The sequence below is a fragment of the Molossus molossus genome, unplaced genomic scaffold (genome assembly GCF_014108415.1).
Source record: "Molossus molossus isolate mMolMol1 unplaced genomic scaffold, mMolMol1.p scaffold_m16_p_1, whole genome shotgun sequence".
NCBI lineage: Eukaryota > Metazoa > Chordata > Mammalia > Chiroptera > Molossidae > Molossus > Molossus molossus.
In genome coordinates, this window is record NW_023425344.1 from 67344915 (window position 1) to 67365361 (window position 20447).

Sequence of the window (20447 nt, forward strand, 5' to 3'; positions counted from 1 at the left end):
AAAACAAAACACAACTCCCTTATTAAGCATTAGATTAGATGTGTCTTTGAGGCAGCAGCAAGGCATTTACAAATGGGCTACTAAAAGGGTATCAAAATGCTACTAATGAAAAGACAGCAGCAAATACTCTAATAAGATCACATTATTCCACATGAAATCCCAAGTTATTATCTCTAGTTCCTTAAATTCTGGGAAGACTAGAGATGAACAAGTGTATGTATAAATGGGGCCAGGGAGAAAGAAGCTTTAAATGTCATATAGTGTTCATATTTTCAATTACCCATGATAATTTTAATGCTTGCAGATATCTCCACTATTATCTAAATTTTTGAAGCATGTAGAACTAAAAGGCCAGCAAAACTTTGTTGTTAACCTAAAAAATAGCATCGTGTTTTAGTGAAAATGAAATAGGCATGGCTTGCGAAGTTTTTATAATGTTCACACCACCCTCTCCCTATTCCCTGCTCCTTTCATCAGGTAATCTACAGACTACCTGGTTTAAAATATTTGGTAATTCAGTGCAGAAAATTAAGGTCACAAAGTACAACAATTTTTAATACACCATTAATACTAATGATTAAAAATTATTGCACAGTCGTATGCATTTACCCTAAAACATTTTCTGAAAGTAAATTCTGAAAGAATTATATAAAAGACAAATAACCCTTTAAAATGTGAATGGCCTTTACTACCTCGATCTTCTATCCTTTTTTGTCTTTTCAGTACTTTTGTCCATTGTTTTCTCATTATCTGCCCTGCACTTTGGGCAGTACCATTTCCCCTTTGGTTTATAGGTAAGTGAAACACACGAAAAGTGAAACCACTCAGTTGGATGCTCTTCATTATCACATCCGATCATCTCCCCGTAAGACACTTGGTTACATAAACAGTATGTAGGTTCACTGGGATCTATTGCAAACTCAACAGGTGAAGCTTCCCTTTCCTGCTCGGCCTTGGAGCATTTCTTTTTCTTGGCTGACTTGCATTTCTTTTCTTTAGGTGGCTGATCATCACAGTCTTCAATGCCATTTAGTAATGTGACATAGATCATGGCTTTCACTGGTTTGCTGTCTTCGTGGTCTCCTTGATGATCTTTCCGGTTGGCTAGAATCCATTTTTGCTTTATCTGAGGCTCGTTCACATTCAGCAGGATCTTAAGGACACTGTGAATGTAGCTCCATTTGCCTTGCCTGATTTTCTACCAATTTGAGCATTTGTGTGACAATCTGAATTTTTTCATCTCCCAATTCTTGATTGATTAATGCTCTCTGGAGATGCTGCTGTAAGCGTTTTTTTCTGGTTTGAATCATCTTCTTTCTTGTATTTTTCATAGACATCATCGATTTCCTTTAATGTTTAGCAATCAGCCATTTTCTAGGCGGGCAGGAGGGTGCTTCTGTGCTCCTCCCATGTCTACATCAGGCCCCTCCATCCCTTCACTTTCAACCTAAGTGAGTCTTTTGTTGTGAGATGGGTCTCTTGCAAGCAAGATTACATGAGTCCTGCTTTCTTATTGATCAGCTACTTTGTGCCTTTTGATTGGAGTGTTTAACCCATTTATGTTATTATTGATATGCATTTATTTATTGCTATTTTTATTTGTTGTGGTTATGTTTTTCTTCCTATTTCTTCTGCTTATTACAGCAGTCCTTTTAACATTTTTTGCAGTGCTTGTTTGGTACTAATATATTCCCTTAGCCTTTTTTGGTCTGGGAAGCTCTTTATTTTACCTTCTATTTTGAGTGATAGCCTTGCTGCATATCCACCTGGATGAGTAAGACTTGACAGTGGTGTTGAACGTGGGTCCTCCCACACTCATCCAACCCCCATAGAGGGAGCCACAAACAGCAGAACACCAACACCCACAGGGAAAATTTGGCAGCCTCCAAAACCCACTGAGATAGCCAAAATGGTGAAACAAAAAAACAAACCCCAAATAAAAAAACAAGAGAACTCTACTGAAGATGAGATAAATGAAATGCAGTTAAGCAAGTTAACAGAGCTAGAATTCAGAGCTCAACAGCATGAGTAAGAACATCAACACCATGAGTAAAGACATAGAAACACTGAAAATCAATGAACTGGAAACGAAAAAACAACAACAAAAAACAGGAACAAATGAAGAATGACAGCAGAATTAAAGAATACATTGGAAGGACTAACCAGCAGATTAGAGGAAGCTGAAGACTGGATCAGTGCATTAGAAGACAGGGTAGAAAAAAATCAAGCAATCAGAAAACCAAAAGGAAAAAACCATTAAAAAACAGGAAGACAGCTTAAGAGAACTGTGGGACAACTGGAAACATAACAACATTCACATCATAGGAGTTCCAGAAAAAGAAGACAAGGAGCAAGGGTTAGAGAATATATTTGAAGAAATAGTGACAGAAAACTTCCCTAATTTGGTGAAGAAAGAAGGCATTCAAGTTCAAGAAACACAGAGAGCCTCAAGTAAGACAACACAAACAGGCCCACACCAAGACACATAGTAATTAAAATACCAAAAATTAAAGACAAAGAGAGAATCCTAAAGGCAGCAAGAGATAAGCAACAGGTTACCTACAAAGAAACCCCCATTAGGCTATCAGCTGACTTCTCAACAGAAACACTACAGACCAGAAGGGAATGGCATGAAGTAATCAAAGTCATGAAAAACAAGAATCTGTATCCAAGACTACTCTACCCAGCAAGGCTATCATTCAAATAGAAGGTCAAATAAAGAGCTCCCCAGACAAAAAAGGCTAAGGGAATACATTGGCACCAAACCAGCACTGTTAGAAATGTTAAAAAGACTGCTATAATTAGTAGAAATAGGAAGAAAAATATAACCACAATAAACCAAAATGGCAATAAATAAATACATATCAATAATAACCTTAAATGTAAATGGACTGAATGCCCTGATCAAAAGACACAGAGTAGCTGATTGAATAAGAAAGCATGACTCATCTATATGTTGTTTCCAAGAGACCCACCTCACAACAAAAGACTCACATAGGTTGAAAGTGAAGGGATGGATAAAAAAATCTTCCAAGCAAATGAAAAGGAAAAAAAAAAGCTGAGGTAGCAATATTCATATCTGATAAAATAGATTTCAAAATGAAGGCCATAACTAGAGACAGAGAAGGCCACTACATAATATTTAAAGGATCTATGCAACAGAAAGATACAATCTTGGTAAACATATATGCACCCAGTATAGGAGCACCAAAATATATTAAAAATCTTCTGGAGGATTTCAAAGGAAAAATTGACAGCAATACAATCATAGCAGGGGATTTCTACACCCTGCTGACATCACTGGATAGATTCTCTAGACAAAAAGTTAACAAGGAAACAGAGACTCTAAATGAAGCACTAGAGCAAATGGATTACACCCCAAAGATTACACTACAGAGAATTACACCCCCAAACTGCAGAATTCACATTTTTCTCAAGTGCACATGGGACATTCTCAAAGATAGACCACATGTTAGGGCACAAACTAAGTCCCTACAAGTTCAAGAAGATCGAAATCATATCAAGCATCTTCTCAGATCACAACGGCATGAAACTAAAAATCAATTGCAACAAGAACATTTGACAATTGCAAAGACATTTGAACACATGGAGGCTAAATAGCATGTTATTAAACAATAAATGGATTATCAAGAAGATCAAGGAAGAAATTAAAAACTTCCTGGAAACCAATGAAAATGAACACACAACAACACAAAATCTATGGGATGCAGCGAAAGCAGTCCTGAGAGAGAAGTTCATAGCACTACAGGCCTACCTCAAGAAACAAGAAAAATTTCTAATTGACTATCTAACCTCACAACTTAAAGAATTAGAAAGCAAATAAAAAGAAAACCCCAGAGCAAGTAGAAGGAAGGAAATAGTAAAGATCAGAGCAGAAATAAATGACATAGAGAACAAAAAAACAATTTAAAGGATCAATGTAAAAAAGAGCTGGTTTTTAAAAAGATAACCAGATTGATGGATCCTTAGCTAGACTCACCAAGAAACAAAGAGAGAGAACCCAAATACACAAAATCAGAAATGAAAGAGAAGTAACAACCGACACCACGGAAATACAAAAGATCGTTAACAACTACTATGAACAACTATATGGCAACAAATTCGACAATCTAAGCGAAATGGACAAATTTCTAGAAACACACAGTCTCCCAAATCTAAACCGGGAAGAGATAGAACACTTGAACAGACCAATAACAACTAAGGAAATTGAAGACATAATCAAGACTCTCCTAGCAAACAATAGCTCAGGCCTGGATGGCTTCATGGGGGAGTTTTACTGAACATTCAAAGAAGAACTAATACCCATTCTCCTCAAACTATTTCAAAAAATTCAAGAAGAAGGAAGACTTCCAAACACGTTCTATGAGGCCAGCATAATTCTAATTCCAAAACCAGAAAAAGACACTAGAAAGGAAGAAAACTACAGGCCAATATCACTGATGAACATAAATGCCAAAATCCTGAACAAAATACTAGCAAATCAAATCCAGCAATACATTAAAAAAGTTATTCACCATGACCAAGTGGGATTCATCCCAGGGATGCAAGCCTGGTACAATATTCACAAATCAATAAATATGGTACACTGCATAAACAAAATGAAAACCATATGATCATATCAATAGATGCTAAAAAGCATTCAACAAAATCTAGCCCCCATTTCTGATAAGAATGGTCAGCAATGTGGGAATAGAGGGATCATACCTCAACATAATAAAGGCCATATATGGAAAACCTACAGGCAACATCTTATTCAACGGGCAAAAACTAAAAGCATTTCCCTTAAGAACAAGACAGAGATGTCCACTTTCACCACTCTTATTTAACATAGTTCTGAAAGTCTTAGCCATAGCAATTAGACATGAAGAAAAAATAAAAGGGATCCAAATTGGAAAGGAGGAAGTGAAACTGTCATTATTCGCAGATGACATGATATTATACATAGAAAACCCTAAAGACTCCATCAAAAATTTGCTAGATTTAATAAACAAATTCAGCAAGGTAGCAGGATACAAAATTAACATCCAAAAATTGATGGCATTTTTTTTTTTTTTTTTGTGCGTGACCCTAGCGGGAACCAAACCCAGGACATCCTGGTCTGCAGGCTGATGCTCCAATCGCTGAGCCAAACTGGCCAGGGTTTGATGACATTCTTATACACCAATAATGAACTCACAGAAAGAGAAACTAAAAAAGCAATCCCACTTACCATTGCAGCAAAAAAATTAAGATACCTAGGAATAAACTTAACCAAAGAAGTAAAGGATCTATTTGTAGAAACTACAGGACATTAAGAAAAGAAATAGAGGAAGATATAAAAAGGTGGAAGCACATACCTTGTTCATGGTTTGGAAGAATTAACATCATTAAAATGTCCATACTACCCAAAGCAATCTATACATTCAATTGGTATTCCCATCAAAATACCAATGACATATTTCACAGAACTAGAACAAATACTTCAAAAGTTCATATGGAACCAAAAAAGACTCTAAATAGCCACAGCAATCTTGAAAAAGAAGGACAAAATAGGTGGATCATAATACCAGATATCAGGTTATACTGCAAAGCTATTGTAATCAAAATAGCCTGGTACTAGCACAAGAACAGGCATATAGATCAATGGAATAGAACAGAGAACCCAGAAATTGACCCAAAACATTATGCTCAATTAATATTTGACAAAGGAGGCAAGAGCATACAATGGAGTAAAGACAGCCTCTTTAATAAATGGTGTTGGAAAAATTGGACAGCTACATGCAAAAAAATGAAACTAGATCATCAACTTATACCATACACAAGAATAAACTCAAAATGGATAAAAACTTAAATGTGACCAATGAATCCATAAAAATCCTAGAAGAGCCCTGGCCGGTTTGGCTCAGCGGTTAGAGCGTCGGCCTGCGGTCCTGAGAGACCCGGGTTCGGTTCCTGCTAAGGGCACGTACCTCGGTTGCAGTTTGTCCCCGGCCCTGGTCGGTCGTGAGGGTGGCAGCCACTCGATGTGTTCCTTTCACATCGATGTTTCTCTCTCTCTCTCTGTTCCTCTCTCTCCCTCCCACTCCACCTGAACAAAAAATGGAAAAATGTCCTCGAGTGAGGATAAAAAAAAAAAAAAAAATCCTAGAAGAAAGTGTAGGCAACAAAATTTCAGACATCATACGCAGCAGAATTTTCACTGATACATCACCTAAGGCAACAGAAACAAAGAAAAAAATGAACACATGGGACTACATCAAACTAAAAATCTTCTGCACATAAAAGGAAACAAGCATCAAAATGGAAAGTGAGCCCTGGCTGGTTTGGCTCAGCGGTTAGAGTGTCAGCTTATGGACCACAGAGAAAACAACTATGAGGTATCACCTCACACCTATCAGAATGGCTGCCATCAACAAATCATTACACAACAAGGGTGTGGAGAAAGGGGGGCTCCAGTACACTGCTGGTTGGAATGCAGACTGGTGCAGCCACTATGGAAAACAGTACGGTGTTTCCTCAAAAAAATTAAAAATGGAACTGCTTTGCCCTGGCCGGTTTGACTCAGAGGTTAGAACATCAGCCTGCGGTCCAGAGAGACCTGGGTTCGGTTCCCGCTAAGGGCGCGTACCTCGGTTGCAGTTTGTCCCCGGTCCTGGTTGGTCGTGCGAATGGCAGCCACTCGACGTGTCCCTTTCACGTCGATGTTTCTCTCTCTCTCTCTCTCCCTCCCACTCTATCTGAACAAAAAATGGAAAAATGTCCTCGGGTGAGGATTAAAAAAAAAAAAATGAAACTGCCTTTTGACCCAGTGATCCCACTTCTGGAAATATATCCTAGGTAGCCTGAAACACCAATCAAAAAGAATATATGGACCCCTATGTTCATAGTGGCACTATTTACAATTGCTAAGATATGAAAACAGCCCAAGTGTCCATCTGTAGATAAGTGGATAAAAAGGCTGTGGTATATATACGTAATGGAATACTATGCAGCTGTAAGGAAGAAAGATCTCTTATCCTTTGAGATGACATGGAGGGACCTGGTGCTAAGGACCTGTAACTCGGTTGCAGTTTGTCCCCGGCCCTGGTTGGGTCGTGCAGGTGGCAGCTGCTCCATGTGTCCCTTTCATGTCAATGTTTCTCTCTCTCTGTCTCCTCCTTTCTCTCCCTCCTGCTCTATCTGAATAAAAAATGGAAAAATGTCCTCGGGTGAGGATAAAAAATAAATAAATAAATAGAAGTCTAGCATATAAAACATATATGTCATCACTAGTCAGCACCTATATGAAAAATAGCTCAGACCCCTCTAAATTCTTTCCACTTATTCCCAAATTTCCAATATTCCTGGAAGGAAAAGATTCTTGTACAATATCTGTTACATTTCTCTTAACACAAGGTCAAGTGCATCACAGGCCTTGAACAGTGTTTGCTGATAATTATTTCAAGTCACTTCATTTGCTACCTAGTCAAGTTCTAAATAATGAGGTAGTCAATGGGTGTTTTAGAATCACCGGTATAAATGCTCTCACTGCTCAAATCTAGTCAGACCAAGAAACAATTTATCTGAAGCAGAAATTCAATGGCTAGTAAAAAAGTGCCTCAGATGTTAAAAAGAAAATCTCACCAGTTCTTAATGCTGATAAAATTCTTAATTCAATTGTAAAAGTAAAACACATGCCCTCCAAATACATTGTTTCTTTTCTTGTAAATTCTCAGGTACGTAGACTGGAAAACTCTCAGTATAGAATTGGGGGGTGCCCACTTCCTATTGGGAATGACCTTTAAGGATGTAAGACAATCCTTAAAGATTGCATGTTCCAAACAAATTTCGTAGATGTTTGTGGGTAGAGAGTATTCAGACAGAGAGCGGGAAGGTATAAAAACAATTAAGGCAGAGTTGACTGTGCTGAGACTCCAGAAGAACCCAAATACGTAACTCGAGTTTTACCCTGAAGGTAGCCGGTAGGGTAAGGAGAATGCACCGCAGTGAGGAGAATGAAGGGTAGGCCCACCGCAGTTACACAGGCGTGATGAAATGCAGGTCTGATGCAGCCTCTCAAAACCCTGGTGTCCATGCCTCATCTCTGTGGAACTTGTAGGTAAGTCAAAATTTACTCCCAGAGAATACAGCATCTATTCCAGGGGAAGGCGCAAAGCCGAAGGCTAATTCATTCCCAGATAATCCTTTCACAGGGGCAAATACTATGACTATACAACTGTCCTGAGTGGTAAACGTCACTGAGCAGCTGTACACAGTGCTTCCGTCCAGGAGGACCTCAGCACTGGCTGCCTGCTGTGCTGGAATGTCACCGTGTGAAATGCCTGGTGGGTGCTGGGGTGAGATGTACCTTCCACGCTGCTCACTAACTGCGGCACCTCTCACCGAACACTGCACAAACACAATGAGTTAGGTAAATCAGACACGAGCTCTAAAGAAAAAAGATCTTATTCTTTCAGTGGCCTTTTCCCCTGATGTAGTAAGACATGCTGATGGGTGGGTGAACTTTCAAGATGCATTTATCTATCGCTCTTAATGCACCTTCTGCAGTAACAGCTACCTATATTTCTAAATTTACCAGAGATAAGCTTGTTATTCACTAAGATTTCATTGCCAGAAAACTTTTCCATGTTTTAAAAATATTTACACGTCCCTGAGTTGGGCTTCCTTCAGCACTGAACCCTAGCATTACAGAAAACAATAATGGACAACCACAACTGCACGAGTTCCAGTTTGGAACGGTGGCTAATTCTGCCTCCATGTACTCCACACAAGTATTCAATGTCTACTATGTGTGTACAAGACACTCTTCTAGGACACGGGTCAGAGCTCAGAATGACAGTTCTATCCTTTGTGGATTTTACATTCTAGTCCAGGGATCAGCAAACTACAGGTGGTCATGTTTTCTGTTTTCAAAAACAAGGTGTTTTAACAGAGCCACACTTACTCGTTTATGTCTATGGCTGCTTTCCTACTACAGTGACAGTGTTGAGTGGTTACAACACAGATGTGTGGCCCACAATGATGAAAATATTCACTATTGAGTCCTTTACAGAAAAGGTTTGCTGACCTCAGTTCTAGTCCATAGTCTACAATTCCCTTGCTGCTCCACCCCGCCTTCACTCAAAACCCATTCCCCACCCTTCTTTATTAATGTATAGCACCTACATGCCTGACTGTCTCCCTCACTATAGTGTGAAACCTTGCCAACAAGAACTGTGTCATCTTTCACCACCCCTATACCAAGCAGCACAGTGGTCTACCATGGGTAAAGCACTGAACATTGAATAGATGAAATAAAACCGAGCTGCAGGATTCCTGTCATGCCTATTACATTTTAGTGAATAATGGTAAATCCTTTGGTCTCAGTTTATTAGTAATAAGTCAATTCCATTCCACTGCTTGGAGCAACATCCTTCCCTATCCCGCCCTTTCTCTCTCTCTCTCTCTCTCTCTCTCCCTCTCCCTCTCCCTCTCCCTCTCCCTCTCCCTCTCCCTCTCCCATTTCTCTCTCCCATTTCTCTCTCCCCTTGGCCCTAGCCCTCCAATTTAGGGTAGGGGTTTACGTGTCTCCTAATCCCTGTACCATAGTAGAACAGTAAGGTACTCTAGTTATATCCCCATACCTCTGCCACTAGAATCTTGCACCATGCCAGGCTCCTAGCAGATATTCAAAACTAGTTGAATAAATGAGTCTCTACATTTTTATAAATGACAATTACTTATAGGAAAACAGAAACAAGAAGTACAAGGCTCTGACCGGGTAGCTCAGTTGGTTAGAGCATCATTCCAAATATGCCAAAGTTGCAGTTTCAATTTCTGGTCAGGGCACATACAAGAAACAACCAATGAATGCATGAATAAGTGGAACAACAAATTGATATTTCTATTTCTCTCTCCCTTCCTTTCTCTTCTCTAAAACCAATTAAAACAAAAATAAGTACAAGAAAACTTAGAAAAACCAGCACCCAAGATCATAAGTTGCATAGGGAGGTAGGAGGGACAGAAGGCGGGGTAATTGCTTATATTAAGAAATAAGAAAATGGATTCAGCAAATCAGTAAAGATATTAGAATAATAAGAGCAAGGTTTTTCACTTTTTGAGAAGATGCTTTACAAACATGGAAATATGGAAATAACCCTGGGGTATTAGATAGGAATTGAGGTCATGGGTTTTAACCTATATACACAGACATAAAAAGGTTTAGATGAGTGTATATGTGTATACATATGTATGTTCCCTAGGTCTGTCCACTGAGGAGGCCCAGAAGCTATGACTTCCAATACCAATTCCAAACATCCAGATCTTAGTAAATACAAAACTCCACAAAAAGGAACATTAGCTCATTCTAGGTCTGAGGCAGGGCAAGTACACGGAGTCCGGAACTTCTGCCATGCCAACAAAATACTAAAAGAAAAAATGAGAGAATAAATTTTAAGAACAAACCAAAACAGATGTACTTCGACCAAATCAGGAATAGGAGTATCCAAATAAATAATAATGATAATGCATTAGTATTTTATGCTACTAAATAAAATGTGAATCCATGAGTTTATACTAATATAAATAACTAAAGAGATGATGAATGAAGCTTTTTCCTTTTAGTATGAAAGAGAAGAATGAAAACAGAAAATGATCCTTGTGGTAACTATCACAGTGCTAGTTACTGCTGATTCAGGCAGGAGACATCAATGGGAACTTAAGCTGGTAAACTGAAGTTTTGAAATAATGTCAGGGTAACTCTCCTAATAATATTAACTACATAGGGGAAAATAGTGACATTGTGGTGAAGAGTGGCAGACACCAACATGACCAGGTGATCAAGATGAACATCACCTGGAGATATGATGTGATGATCAGTCAACTATGTGAAGAGCATGGTGACCAACGGCCCCTTAGGACCCACCACTGCATCTATTATGAGGCTTTGCGTCCCCTGGCTGCTCCCAGACAATGACTGAGTGGTTCAATAGGAAAGTGTCCTTATTTATGAAAAATTTACACTGGAGGAGTTAGGATTAATAGAGCACGGTATGAACAGCTTTCAAATGGTTCATAAAAATGCTAATGATGATGGGTTATCTCGAGATAAAATGACTAGCAAATGTAGTGAAATGTTAATAGGTAGGGAATCTGGGTAAAAGGGTTATGTTCCTACAAATCTGAAGTTATTTCAAAAAAATTGTTAACTTAAGAAATCTCCAAATAGCCCTGGCCGGTGTGGCTCAGCAGTCAGCATCAGCTCGTGGTTGGAAGGGGTAAGGGTTTGATTTCGATCAAGGGCATGTACCTGGGTTGCAAGTTTGATCCCCAGCCCCGGTCAGGGTCATTCAGAAAGCAACCAAATGATGTGTCTGTCTCACATGCATGTTTCTCTCTATCCCTCCCTTCCTCCCTCTCAAAAAACAAAACAAAACAAAAAAACTCTAAATAGATAATGAATTTCCCTAAAGATTATAGGATATCCACACAACTCCTGGAACAGATTTTTTTTTTTTCACCCCTATCTTCAGTATTGGGGTAATGAAAAGCTAAAAGGCTGAATAGGGACACAAACTGAGCATACTAGAATGATTTTTTTAAAAAAAATTAATTAATTGGGGGCGGGTGCAGCGGAAACTCACTGGCGGGATACTGAAGGGGACCGGAGAAGGGGTCCACAGGACTACGGGGGACAGGAGGAGGCAGGAGAGGGACCCAGGGGTTCTGGAGGGCCACCGGCAGTCCGGGGTGTTGGAGGAGAGCCGGGTTCCTGGAGGGGAGCCCCAGGGAGCCCCCCGCCCGCCCCCTCCCGATGCACTCTGGGAGATTTACTGAGCCAGTCTCTGCTTGTTTGCACTCGCTGAAAGAAAACCTGGACTCTCAGTTCCGGTGGTGGCTCTGAGACTGGCTGGGGTTCTGTTTGTGTCGAGGACTGATTTATATTTAAACTGTTCTTTGCACTGGAGAAGGGGGCCGGTACAAGGTGGAGAAGTGGGGGCCGCCGGGCTGGCCGAGCTCTCTGGACCTGAGCCAGGTCCACTGCAGACGCTGTCAAGTGTCAGCTCTCCGGGGCTGGCCTGGAGTACTGCAGGGAAGATGGGGAGAGAGGGCGGCTGGGCAAACACGCATCCCACTGACCTCCTTCCCAGGACTGGACTATAACAGTGGCTTAATTTTTTTCCCTAAGATATCATCCAACTAGGATTCCCAGGACAGTTAAGAGAAAGGTGAGGCTTTCAAGAGAAAAATAAGAAAGTTCTATAAAACTTTGCAGTAAGGAACCCAGTTCTGGATGTATTTTTCCAGCTCCCTAATTCTGGTAGTCCCTGCAGAGCCTACCTCTGCAAGCCTACTTTCCTCTCAGAAAAAGTCTGAGCCCACCACCCCCAGTACCTGGAAAGCTCTGGCTACAACAAAGGCCACAAGATGGAAGGACCACACAGGTTTCTTTTCTTTCTTTCTTTTTTTTAAAGTATATATTTTTTTAATCCTCACCTGAGGACATTTTTTTCGTTTATTTTGTTCAGTTAGAGTGAGAGGGAGAGAGGCAGAGAGAGAAACATCGACATGACAGGGACACATCGAGTGGTTGCCACCTGCACGACCCAACTAAGGCCGAGGACAAACTGCAACCGAGGTACGTGCCCTTAGCGGGAACCGAACCCGGGTCTCTCTGGACCGCAGGCTGACACTCTAACCGCTGAGCCAAACCGGCCAGGGCACCACACAGGTTTCTTATTTCCACCCAAGGTCTGATAACTTTCTGGGTCTGGTCTGGTTTCTCCTATCTCCTATTCACCATGCTGTTGTGTCCTGTGGTCCAAAGAGCCTAGGACACACAACAGGGTGCAGTGCTAAGGAAAAGCCATTGGACAGTGGGTAGCCTCTGGTCATTTTACCCACCCACAGAGTGCAGTGCACCCAGAGAGGCTCTCCTGAGCCCTGAAAAAAAAAAAAAAAGTAATTAATTTATTTTTGTTATAAATGTTTCTCTTTTTTCCCCCATTGACACCCTCCTCCTGTCTGCTCCCCGCCCCCACATTGTTGTCTATGTCCATTGGTTATGCTTATATGCATACCTTCTTTAGTTTATCTCTTCCCTTCTCCCCAGGCTCCTCCTCTGAAGTTTGTCAGTCTGAACCCTAGTTCTATGTCTCTGGGTCTATTTTGTTCATCATCTTATTTTGTTCACTATATTCCACAAAAAAGTGAGATCGTGTGATACTTGTCTTTCTCTGACTGGCTTATTTTGCTTAGCATAATACTCTCCAGGACCCTCCATGTCATCTCAAAGGATAAGAGATCTTTCTTCCTTACAGCTGCATAGTATCCCATTGTGTATATATACCACAAGCCTTTTTATCCACTCATCTACAGATGGACACTTGGGCTGTTTCCAGATCTTAGCAATTGTAAATAGTGCTGCTATGAATATAAGGGTACATATATTCTGATTGGTGTTTCAGGTTTCTTAAGATGTATTCCTAGAAGTGGGATCACTGGGTGAAACGGCAGTTCAATTTTTAATTTTTTGAGGAAACACCATATTGTTTTCCACAGTGGCTGCACCAGTCTGCATTCCCACCAGCAGAATCCCCTTTTCTCCACACCCTCGCCAGCACTTGTTTGATGATTTGTTGATGGCGGCCATTCTGATAGGTGTGAGGTGATACCTCATAGTTGTTTTAATTTGCATCTCTCTGATGATTAGTGATGCTGAGCATTTCTTCATATGTCCCTTGGTCATTTGTATGTCCTATTTGGAGAGGTGTCTATTTAGGTCCTCTGCCCATTTTTTAATTGGATTCTTTGTCTTTTGTTGAGTTGTATGAGTCCTCTATATATTTTGGAAATTAAACCCTTATCTGATGTATCAGTGGCAATATGTTCTCCCACATAGTGGGTTCCCTTTCCATTTTGATGGTTGTTTCTTTTGCTGTGCAGAAGCTTTTTAGTTTGACATGGTCCCATGTATTCATTTTTTCCTTTTTTTCTCTTGCCTTAGGTTTTGTATCAGTGAAAATTCTGCTGCAGGTGATATCAGAAATTTTGTTGCCTACATTTCCTTCTAGGATTTTTATGGATTCACAGGTCACATTAAAGTCTTTTATCCATTTTGAGTTTATTCTTGTGTATGGTGTAAGTTGGTGGTCTAGTTTCATTTTTTGCATGTAGCTGTCCAATTTTCCCAACACCTTTTAGTAAAGAGGCTGTCGTCACTCCATTGTATGCTCTTGCCACCTTTGTTGACTATTAATTGAACATAATGTCTTGGGTCAATTTCTGGGTTCTCTGTTCTGTTCCATTGATCTATAAGCCTGTTCTTATGCCAGTACAGTACCAGGCTTTTTTTTCTTTTTTTTAATTTTCACCCGAGGACATTTTTCCATATTTTGTTCAGATAGAGTGGGAGGGAGAAAGAGGAAGAGAGAGAGAGAGAGAGAGAAACATCGACGCGAAAGGGACAAATTGGGTGGCTGCCACCCGCATGACCAACCAGGGCCAGGGACAAATTGCAACTGAGGTATGTGCCCCTAGCGGGAAATGAACCTGGGCCTCTCTGGACTGCAGGCTGATGCTCCAACCGCTGAGCCAAACCGGCCAGGGTCAGTACCAGGCTATTTTGATTACAATGGCTTTGTAGTATAACCTGATATCTAGTATTGTGATCCCTCCTACTTTGTTCTTCTTTTTCAAGATTGCTGTGGCTATTCGGGGTCTATTTTGTATATACAGATCTTCAGCATATGGTTCCAAATAAACTTTTGAAATATTTGTTCTAGATCTGTGAAATATGTCATGGTATTTTAATGGAGATTGCATTGAATCTATAGATTGCTTGGGGTAGTATGGACATTTTAATGTTAATTCTTCTAATTTATGAACAAGGTATGTGCTTCCATTTTTTTATATCTTCCTCTATTTTTTTTCTTAATGTCCTGTAGGTTTCTGAAAATAGGTCCTTTACTTCTTTGGTTAAGTTTATTCCTAGGTATCTTAATTTTTTTGTTGCAGTAGTAAATGGGATTTTTTAAAAGTTTCTCTTTCTTTGTGTTCATTATTGGTCTCTAAAAATGCCAATGATTTCTGTTTTTTTTTTAATTTTTTTATCCTTACCCGAGGACACTTTTCCATGTTTTGTTCAGTTAGAGTGGGAGGGAGAGAGAGGAGAGAGAGAGAGAGAGAGAGAGAGAGAGAGAGAGAGAGAGAGAGAGAGAGAGAGAGATGTGAAAGGGACACATCGAGTAGTTGCCACCTGCAGGACCAACCAGACCAACCAGGGCCAGGGACAAACTGCAACCCAGGTACGCGCCCCTAGCGGCAACCGAACCCAGCCAGGTCTCTCTGGACTGCAGGCCAATGCTCTAACCACTGAGCCAAACCGGCCAGGGCTGCCAATGATTTCTGGATGTTGATTTTGTATCCTGCTCCTTTGCCACATTCATTTATTAAATCCAGTAGTTTTTTGATTGAGTCTTTAGGGTTTTCTATGTACAATATCATGTCATCTGCAAATAATGAGAGCTTCACTTCTTCCTTTCCAATTTGGATCCTTTTTATTTTTTCTTCTTGTGTAATTGCTGTGGTTAAGACTTCCAGTACTATATTAAATAAGAGTTGTGAAAGTAGACATCCCTGTCTTGTTCCTGTTCTTAAGGGAAATGCTTTTAGTTTTTGCCCATTGAACATGATGTTGGCTGTAGGTTTTTCATATATGGCCTTTATTATGTTGAGATATGATCCTTCTATTCCCACTTTGATGAGAGTTTTTATCAAAAATGAATGCTGGATTTTGTCAAATGCTTTTTCTATTGATATGATCACATGATTTTTATCTTTCACTTTGTTTATGTGGTATATCACATTTATGGATTTACAATATTTTACCAGCCTTTTATCCTTGGGATAAATCCCACTTGGTCACAGTGTATAATTTTTTTTTTTTTTTTGAGAGAGAGGAAGAGAGAGAGAGAAACATCGACGTGAAAGGAGCACATCGAGTGGCTGCCACCTGCACGACCAACCAGGGCCAGGGACAAACTGCAACAGAGGTACGTGCCCTTAGCGGGGACTGAACCTGGGTCTCTGGACTGTGGGCCAATGCTCTAACCACTGAGCCAAAACCAGCCAGGGCACAGTGTATAATTTTTAAAAATATATTGATGGATTTGATTTGCTAAGATTTTGTTGAGGATTTTGGCATCTATATTCATCAGATATATTGACCTGCAATTTTCTTCCTTTGTAGTGTCTTTATCTGGTTTTGGAATTAGGATTATGCTGGCCTCATAAAAAGAGTTTAGAAGTCTTCCTTCCTCTTGAATTTTTTGGAATAGTTTGAGGAAAATAGGTGATAGTTCTTCTTTGAATGTTTGGTAAAACTCCCCTGTGTAGCTGTCTGGACAAGGGCTTTTGTTTGCTGGGATTTTTTGATTACTTCTTCTATTTCCTTAATTGCTATTGGTCTGTTTAGGTTTTTGATTATTCCCGGTTGAGTGTTAGAATAGTATATGATTCTAAGAATTTGTCCATTTCGCCTCGGTTGTCAAATTTGTTGGCATGTAATTGTTCATAGTATTTTCTTACAATCCTTTGTATTTCTTGGTGTCTGTTGTTACTTCACCATTTTCATTTGTGATTTTATTAATATGGGTTCTCTCTCTTTGTTTCTTGGTGAGTCTGGCTAAAGGTTGATTAATCTTGTTTATCATTTCAAAGAACCAGGTCTTGCCCTGGCCAGTTTGGCTCAGCGGTTAGAGCGTCGGCCCACGGACCAGAGAGTCCTGGGTTTGGTTCCTACTAGGGGCACATACCTCAGTTATAGTTTGTCCCTGGCCCCAATCGGGGCCATGTGGGTGGCAACCAGTCGATGTGTCTCTCTCACATTGATGTTTCTCTCTCTCTCTTCCCCCCTCCTTCCCTCCTGCTCTGTCTGAAGATAAATGCAAAAATGTCCTCGAGTGAGGATAAAAAACAAAAAATACCAAAGAATCAGCTCTTGATTTCATTGATCTTTTGTATTGCTTTTGTAGTCTATATGTCATTTATTTCTGCTCTGATTTTTATTATATCCTTCCTTCTACTAACTCTGGATGTTTGTTTTTGTTCTCTTTCTAAATCTTTAAGTTGTTGGGTTAGATAGTTCTTGAGGGAGGCCTGTATTGCTATGAACCTTCCTCTCAGGATTGCTTTTGCTGTGTCTCAAAGATTTTGTATTGTTGTGTGTTCATTTTCATTAGTTTCCAGGAAGTTTTTGATTTTTTTCTTGATCTCATTGGTAACACATCCCTTGTTTAATAACATATTTAGCCTCCACGTGTTTGAGTATTTTTTTGTTTTGTTTGTTTGTTTTTTTTTAGAGAGGAAGGAAGGGAGAAGGAGAGAGAGATAGAAACATCAATGAGAGAGAACATCGATTGCCCACCTCCTGCATGCCCCACACTGGGATTTGGCCCACAACTTGGGCATGTGCCCTGACTGGGAATTGAACTGGTGACCTCTTGGTGCATGGGTAGATGTTCAATTACTGAGCCACACAGGCCAAGTTGAATGTGTGTGTTTTTTTTTGTTTTTTGTTTTTAACTGATATTTACTGTTGAATGTATTACACATGTCCCTCTTTTTCCACCCTTGACCTCCTCTTCTCCAATCCTTTCCCTCTCCTGCTTTCTCCACACTATTGTCTGTGTTTATTGGTCACTCTTTTATGCATATAACTTCTTTGGTTTCTCTCTTCCCACCCCACCCCTCCCCTTCCCTCTGAGGTTTATCCGTCTAAAAACCAATTTGAATTTCTTAATCCTTTCACCTTTTTCATCCATTCCCCCAACACCCCTCCCCTCCCATCTGGCAATCAACAAAAAGTTCTCCGTATCTATGAGTCTGTTTCTGTTCTGCTTGCTCATTTTGTTTGTAGACTTAATTGTTGATAGATATGTATTTATTGCAATTTTATTGTTCATATTTCTTTTATCTTCTTCTTTAAGAAGACCCGTCAGCATTGCTTATAATACTGGTTTGGTGGTGATAAACTCCTTTAGATTTTTCTTGTCTGGGAAACATTTTATGTGGCCATCAATTCTAAATTATGGCTTTTCAGGATAGAGTAATCTTGATAGTAGGTCCTTGCTTTTCATCACTTTAAATATTTCTTGCCACTCCCTCCTGGCCTGCAAAATTCCTTTTGAGAATTTGGCTGAAAGCCTTATGGGAGCTCTGTTGTAGGTAACGAACTGCTTTTCTCTTGCTACTTTTAAGATCATCTCTTTGGCCCTGGTCAATTTGGCTTAGCTGTTAGAGCTCTGGCCCACAGACCGAGCCGCGGGTTCAATTCCGGCCAAGGGCATGTACCTCGGTTGTGGGAGGCAATCAGTCGATATGTCTCTCTCACATCGATGTTTCTCTCTCTCTGCCTTTCTCACCCTCCCACTCTATCTGAAGATGAAAAAAAAAAAAAAGATTCTCTCTTTGTCTTGAACCTTTTGCATTTTGATGATGATGTTTCATGGTGTGGGCCTCTTGGGGTTCATCTTGTTTGGGACTCTCTGTGCTTCCTGGACTTGTATGTCTGTTTCCTTCACCAAGTTAGGGAAGTTCTCTATCATTATTTTTTCAAATAGGTTTTCAATTTCTTGCCCTCTTTCTTCTCCCTCTGGCATGCCCATGATGCGAATGTTGGTACACTTGAAGTTTTCCCACAGGCTCCTTATACTATCCTCATTTTTTAAATTCTTTTTTCTTTTTGCTGTTCTGATTGCGTATTTTTGCTTCCTTATATTCCAAATCAATGGTTTGCTTCTTGGCTTCACCTACTCTATTGATTTCCTATAAATTATTCTTTATTTCAGTTAGTGCATCCTTCATTTCTGACTGGTCCTTTATTATGCTCTTAAGGCCTGCACTAAGTTCATTAAGCATCCTTATAAGTAGTGTTTCGAACTCTGCATTTGTTAGATTGTTTATCTCCATTTCATTTGGTTCTCTTCCTGGAGTTTTGTTTTGTTCTTTCATTTGAGACATGTTTCTTTGTCTCATTTTGGCTGCATCCCTATGTTTGTTTCTTTGTATTAGGTAAAGTTGCTATGTCTCCTAGGCTTCATAGAGTGGCCTGTTGTAGTAGGTGTCCTATAAGGTCCAGTGGCACAGCCTCCCTGATTACCCAGCTGGGCCCTTGAGGTGCACCCCTCATGTAGACTTTGTACCCTTCTGTTGTAATTGAATCTTGATTGCTGTTGGCACATCAATGGGAGGGTTTTACTCAGGCTGATCAGCTCCAAGGACTGGCTGTGCCTACTGACCACTGGCCTCTGACTACCTTGGATGATCAGCTGTGCCAGGGGCCCAACACACAGGGCAGGGCCACTCCTTGGGTGTGCCACTTCAGCAGGGCCACTCCTTGGGTGTGCCACTTGTGGAGGTGTTTGGGTAGTGGTGCTTTGAAGTGGTCTGAAGCTGTCCACTGGGTGTGCTGGCTGTGGGGCCAGGTCAGCCACTGCCTGTGTTCTACCCAAAGCCACCAGACATAAGCTACAAAGTGATCTGCAGATGGCTGCTTCTTGTGCTGGGCTTGGAGGTGCCCAGGCAAAGCCAAGCTGTGAACCAAGGCTGGCTGCTTCTAGTGCCAGACATGTGGCCACTTAGTGAGAGATATGGGGTTCGCTGTGGCCAGATGCTGCTTTTATGAGTGAATTTAGAAAAATCTGAAGCAGGAGCCAAAACAGGACAATCCTAAGGCAAAACTACTGAAAACAGCTCAGGTGGGCCTGAAAGTTGGGTGGGGAGGGGCCTCAGAGAATCACCAGGGCAGGGCAAAGAGTATGAGCCAGGTTGCTGGAGTCCTAGGTATGGTGGCCGTCTGCCTGAACTGTGAGGGAAAGGCTCACCAAAGGAACAACGGCCTCCACTAGCATGTCTGTCCAGGAGAAAGCTGCCTCTGCAGTCCTCGCCCCAATGCCAAACAATTCAGTTCTTCCTCATATATCTCTGGTGGCTTTTAAGCTGCCTCCCATCTGTGCTGGAGCTCAGAGGAAGCGGGTCCGAGTAAGTCCATGCTCTGGCTTTTTAAGAGGAGCTGCCTGGGGCTCCAGCAGACTCAGCCTCAGTTCCCACTGCTTATTACAGCCAGAAGTATGGGGAATTCTCTTCCTGGCACTGGAACCTTGAGCTGAGCGCCTGGTGTGGGATGGGGACCCCTCACTCCACAGTCGAGTTGTCCCTCCTGATTTTTATCCACCACATGTGGGTGTGGGACTAGCCTGTCCAACCCTCCACCCCTTCTTACCAGTCTCAATGTGGCTTCTTTTTTAATTTTGTAGTTGTAGGATTTCCATTTCACTTGATTTCAGGCAGTTCTGAAAGATGTTCTGTAGTTTGGTTGTAATTTTGATGTGGTTGTGGGAGGGGGCGAGTACTGTACTTACCTAGCTGCCATATTGATAAGAAGTGTTTGAATGTTTTTGAGTGTTTTT

General features: G+C 40.8%; 1 pseudogene; it reads right to left on the bottom strand.

Moving 5' to 3' along the window:
• Nucleotides 1–615: 615 nt before the first annotated feature.
• Nucleotides 616–1353, bottom strand: LOC118628433 (annotated as a pseudogene).
• Nucleotides 1354–20447: the final 19094 nt, after the last annotated feature.